Raw genomic sequence first — 6,666 nt, forward strand, 5'->3', positions numbered from 1 at the left:
ACAGACTTTCAGAACAAGACAGGAAATCTAGACCCGAACCGGACACAAGGGGGGAGGACACAGAATAGCTAGAACAGAGGAAAATAATCACAAAACACAAAACGCTGGGTCAAAATGACCCAGGACCATGACAGTTTCTTTCCCCTCGCCATCTCCCTTCTTAACAGTTGACCTGTCACACTGCTCCCACTGCCAGACTGCAGCTGCACCTTATGTACATTTTGTAGTATTCATTCCACCTCATTCATTTCTGTATTTTATGTATATAAGTTTAGATTCGTTATTTATAGTTGGTTTACTCAGCTTTGTGTATGTATGTGTAATGTGTATATATAGACACACGTGTGTGTGTGTGTGTGTGTGTGCGTGCGTGTGTGTGTATGTGTGATTTACATTGCTGTGCTTGAGAGCCACCATCTACCGGAACCAAATTCCCTGTATGTGTCTGCACATATACTTGGCCGATAAACACGATTCTGATTCTGATGTGAAGTCTCTTTATGTCTTCTCCAGATTAATTCTTTATATACGCCCCCCACACACTTTGAAGAAAGTTAAAACACAAACACACAGAGAGCACATGATGTTTTGGGCTCTGCTGCCATAGGACAGCTACAAAACTATCTATCACCTCTAATTGGATTTTAAAGGAAAATAATATGACATTATGCTAAGCTGTTTGTAGTGTCAAACTGATGACACCTGCTACAATTAAGCAGACACACACACACACACACACCAAACTGTTTATTCCCGATGATATCAGAGCGTCGGCAGAGAGGAGAAACAGTTGCTAAGAGACCTGGCTTCCTTGCCTCTTGCCGCTTAACATCATTATCTGGCCTTTACTGTCACTTTCCTATCCACTCAGCCCCGCCAGTCCGCTGTTACTGTGGAAAAAGGAGCTTGTTTCTCAGCTTGTTCGGTGGTGTAGGCTGTGCCGAAGCCAAAATTAATAAGGGGTTTATTGGAGCCATCCGTCTTGGAAGGAAAACACCGGTGCTAGATGGGCGAGCCAGGCAGCTTAATGACTGCATTACATCCAGGTGAAGACACAGGGGAGGGGTCGGGGAATGGAGGTGGGGTGGCGGTGGTGGGTGGTATCTATGGTTTCATTTGTCTTAATAGTGGGGGGGGGTTGTCTTTCTTGCAGGGCACTATTTAATCCGTGTGAAGTCCAAAACGGAGCTGCTTTTCAGAACAGTCAGTATGAACATGAAAGATTTTGGTTCAGCCTAAAACTGTGACATCTTTGATCCTCCTACTGCTCGGTGGGAAATTTCTCTGTGGGCTGTTCGGCTTTTCATCTTTTCATCTCTTGCTGAGAACACATTACAGGTCATCAAAAATGAAAAGAGATGGTATCACATATTCAGAGGTCCTAAACCTTACATTTTGTCATGATTTGTCACCGTAAGTGAATAATAGTGCTGTCACACTTCCACACAGAAACAAAGACATTTACTAAGGTTGCAAGAGTTTGGCTAGTTTTACATGACGTGTTTCTTTATTTCTGATAGTCTCGGTGCTTTCTTTAGTTGGATGCAGTGTGCTTGGCTTAGTTTGGGTGAAAAATCAGTGTCACATAGACAAGTTTCAGCATCTTCACAGAGGCAACCAGGAGGCAGAAAGCACCATTCTTCATGGCATAAAACAGAGCCAAGCTCCAAAGCAGAGATGACTCAGAGCTGTGCAGTTAACTGCTCAAAAAAGATGGATGGAAAATGTTCCATGTTCAGAGGTAAACACATGCTGCCTTTAGTTAACACAGAAGATTATGAATACACTATTAAAACTGCAGATTAAGGTCCCAGTAGTCCTGAAAGCAGTGAGATTCTGTGTAGCCCCCTAACCTGCAGGTCACCTGCTCTCAAAGTGCAAAACTCAGATCTTTTAATTAGTGCACATGACCAAAAACACACACTTAAAAGCATCAAAATTTTTTAAACTGAGTTCCCTGTAATCAATAATTTTAGGCTAAAATATTGGGATGCACTGTATAACTACTGGTTATGTCTGGCTTACAATAATGTAAAAATCAGGTAACTTTACACCATTATTGAGAAATATGTATTGATGTAGTTGGTGACAGATATTTCCGCGCTGCTTACATGTTTGTAGTATCTGTCAAATGTCTTTCAAGTACCATGAATCCGTTTTACCATAAACATTTTTACAGTAACACAGTCAGGGACACAAATGGTACTGCTGTGCTCCCGATACCTGAGAAAGAATACTCCATCCTGCTGTAGTGTCACGGCGGTGGACGGACTCAGGCGCAGACTGAGGTAGCACAGCTCAACGACACTTTATTAATCACACCGGTGCACTATATACACGTGAAGGGGGGGGGGAAACACCAGGGTCCCGGGGATCAGTAGGCTGGGGAGACACACTTCTTCGCACTCGCTCTGCTCCTCGTCCAAACAGTCTCCACACAAGCAGCTCAGCTCACTCTCCTACTCACGGGGTCCAGGGGTCACAAAAGGGCTGATCCAGTCAAACCTGTTACACAGACGAGGGTAAGTCGAAGGCAAAACACGGGAACAGTAGAATCGCAAGGAAGCCAGGCAATACTAACGAGAGTTATTCAATATTCCAGCGACGAATAGCTCAGAGCCCCAGCCTTAAGAGCCAGAGAACTGCAATTCGCTCGAGATCAGCTGCAGGTGCGTGGGCCAAGGGCAGGAGCCCAATCAGAGCTCCGCCCAGGCAGACAGGTAGGAGAGACAGAGCGAGAGAAAAACAACAAACACTTGTGGCCACACTGGGCTGGCCGGGGAGGCACAGGGACCATGACATGTAGTTGCAGTGTTTTACCAGGAGGAAGCCCCAGGGATACCCAGGACAAGCTTCAGAGATTATATCTCCAAACTGGCATGGGAATACCTCGGTGTTCTACCTCGGAAGAGTTGGGAGAGGGAGGCCTGGACTTTTCTGCTTAGACTGGTGCTCCCAAGATGAATGGTTGGATACTTTATTAACAACACCTACTGATGGGCCATAGTTCTTAGGACTCTAATAGCGCAATGCAGACATAGACAGCTTGATTTGTTTTAAATTAGTTTAAATTATGATTGTTTCTGAGTGGCAAGGCTGAGCGCCCTGAGACGAGAGATTGACTCAAATGGAGATTCAACCCGAGAGCCAAGAAAGTGATGAATAAAGAACTTTATTTAACAATGGAGTGATGCACAAGGTGAACAGAGCTAAGGCTATGAACTGAGCAAAAACTCTAAATGTTAACTGTGAGACTCAGTTAAGGGAAGATTGCAAATAACATCAACTGTGAGGGGACACTATTATGGCTGGGTGCTGGAACATGACGGGGGATGCAGAGATGGGTCAAGGGCACTGTAATAGAAGGACAGGAGAGCCAAGTGGGTCCAGAAACACAGTGGACAGTTTGTCCAGTTAATTAGCTTTGATGCCTCAGGTTAAAGCCAATCTATAGAGAAATATTTCTGATACTGTTTCAGGTATTATAGTACATGTTTGATTTTGTATACTATGTTGTTAGAGAATATATGCTGTGTGTTTAATTTGTGTCGAGTAAGAAAACATTACAGCGCATGGGTGGTAACATGTTAGAAGGAGCCAGCACAGCAATGGAAATGTGAGCTGTAGCAGCAAATAGTTTTTTTTGACCGTGACATCGTTTGTTTGTATGTACGAGTCAGAAATAAATCTGGACAGCTCACATTAAGAAGGGGAAGAATTCTTTTTTCAAAGCTTGGGACAGAAATTCACCACTACACCTTACTTGTTCACAGGAGAAAATCAGGAGGGGAAAGTGAGCGACTGAGGTCTGGGTGAGTCCAGGATTCCAAGCTGAAGCGCGGGAGGCAGGTGATAGTGGCAGAAACTGAGAGGATTTTACTGGCAGCAGCAGTATGAAGAAGACCAGCGTCCAGGTAAGCAAGGCTATAGCGAGGTTTGAAAAATGACTTCTGTGAAACGACTAGGAGACAGGAGAACAAGGTGAGTACAAACACTATGAATAGCAAGGCTGACGTAAGACCACACACTAACATGGGCTAGCTGATGTTCTGTCAAAAGGTGGTTGAGAGCGCCAGTCTTGAATACTGCTGCCTTGATTGCCATCAGATGGGAGCCCCAGATGGGAGCCCCAGGAGGAGCCACGAGGGCGCCACCCAGAGGAGGAGGGCAGAGGCTGTGGAAATTTACTGTGACTCACCCAGACTGACACTGAGGGCTGATGGTCCAGCAAGGACTCAGTGAAGGGGCTTCTTCCAGGGAGTGAACACATTTGGGAATACTCAAAGAAAAACACAAGTAAGAAAGTATGAAGCAACTAGAAGATTGCAAAGGTAGAGACGTCTGGAGAGGAGAGTTGTGGCTGGAGCTGGTTCTTTTCTTAACTGCCAAGATGATGAGACTCACTGACCTCAACTTTAAGGTCAATGTCAGAGGTCAAGTTTTCTGAAAACCTTGTGAATGTGATAAGGAGTTACATTGGATTTTCAAATTTATACCATATGTGCATCTACCAGGAGGCTGAAGGGTGCCACTGACATCCAGCAGTATCTTTAAGAAATGCAGTTGTTCACCTTATTCAAAGAGCCTAATTTTTTCCCCTCATGTACAGTCAGACAGAGAAACAATGTCTTTAGAGTTAGTATATATTAAAAGCAGTTGCATGATTATCGTGCATGCTCACCTGTTCAGTGTTTACTGCTGAAAAGTAAATGTAACAGCCTGCTGGGGTTTAATAATAGTCTCCTGAGAAGATTTATTAGGATGTTTATTAAAAGTGTGAACTTAGGTGCTGTAATACTACATTATCACTATCTCATTTTCTTATTAGGTGTAAACCTATAGGAAGTCAATCTGATTAGCTCAGTCTGAGGATGCTGACTGAACAACTCTGTGCTTTGTGTAAATCAGACATTAAACACAATGAATACCCAAACCGGTCCTCTGCAGAGCACTGAAACCAGTTCATTAGTCCGAGGAGACTGATGATGAAGTAGCTGAAGGGTGCAAAGTAATTATGTCATAAATTTTGGAAATTGTGGAGAATCCTTGTGGTGCAGTTTGCTGCTCCATATGATATCCACATGTGTATGTAGCACACACATGTATGTATCCCATGCTGTATGCAGTCAGATACTCGCTTACACATACACATGCACACACATACACACTATAGCACACTTCAAAGCACCTTTTCAACATGGCCTCTCAAGGTTTGCTGTCAAGGTGGCAGTTGAGAGATGCCACTACGGGTGACACTGACAGCAACTCAAGACAAAACACCTTTGAGGGGTTTTATGAGATGAGGTGACAAAGTTTGTCTGTAGATAAATTGCAGTCAGTCTTCACAGGAATGTCAGACTTCACCGCTTTCTGCAGCGGCACCTGTTCGTTACTGCATAAAGCCCAGTGTCACCTGATGCAGCTTTAGTCTTGAACGGTTTGTGTGAATAACACGCATGCCAGCTGTAGAGAGATATAAACTCTTTCATAACTCACTGTAGGCGTCTAAGTCCATGTCATTCATTTATAATCTTTGCATAAAGGAACATGTAGAAGATGCAGTAGTTTGTGATACATGTGGGGATTTACTTAAAACGATCGATACACAAAAAAAGCCGAGAACACATTAAACAAAGATGTTAACAGATGTTACCGGTTGTTCCATCCAGATGGAAACTTGAGCTTTGATTAGCACAATAAAGTAATAATGTGTCAGGTTACCACTGAATTAAGACTGAAGCTAATACAAAAATGTAGGATTAAATCAGTGTTAATTAATTCAGGGTAATTCATTCCAATTAAGATGATCTTCAGATCAGCGAAACTAACATGGGTGTAGCCACAGGCTGGCTTGTGACAGTCAGAAGTGCTTCTGTGTTGCAGGTGGGTAATGTGCAGTTATCTTGGGGACCTCAGGAGTCCTGCAGGCTTTTCAGCTGATTTGTCTGTCCTGCCACAGTGTATGAAGATGGTTCAGATGGGACACAATGTTAGACTGTATGGCAAACAGAAGAAGTAGCCTGGAAAACAGGTGATGCTGGTCCTTGATTCTGTTGAACTGTTGCTTTCTTAACTTCACTGGGCTGGCTATTTGATTATTAATGTTTTAAAAAGTAATACAAATCATTACAATTTTAGGAAACTTAAATTTAACTTTAAAAACTTTGCAAAAGGTTATAGTAAATCTAATTAGACATTAGCAGTTCTGCTTGGATCCAATGATAAAAATGGAGACGAGAGAGATGTCACAGTGAGTGGGAAAGAGAGCAGGGCCTGATGTGGACAGTACTAGATGGTGTTGCTTGGATATCCTCTGAGGTGTTGTTGAAGTTATTTGCACCATTTTTAAATCCACTTCCAAACCCCGGATGAGTAAATCTTATCTGCATCCTGACATTTCAGGAAAATAACAAAACTTTTTTAAAACAACACTTTTTTTGTTCGATACCGATATTATAAATTTGGATATCTGTCGATACCAATACGAACCCAATATAGTGTATTTTATAATCAATAAAACTGTTTTTTTAAATATCTTGCTGCATTTTGTAAAATTTCATACTCAAGTTTTAAAAAACAAAACACTAAAGCTATTCTGTTATACCTTTATGCTCAAAATACACAGCACACAAAATATTTCATAGTTCAGCAATACTGATTAATCTA

The sequence above is a fragment of the Pundamilia nyererei genome, unplaced genomic scaffold (genome assembly GCF_000239375.1).
Source record: "Pundamilia nyererei isolate P.nyererei 1_Seehausen unplaced genomic scaffold, PunNye1.0 scaffold00059, whole genome shotgun sequence".
In the NCBI taxonomy this organism is placed as follows: domain Eukaryota; kingdom Metazoa; phylum Chordata; class Actinopteri; order Cichliformes; family Cichlidae; genus Pundamilia; species Pundamilia nyererei.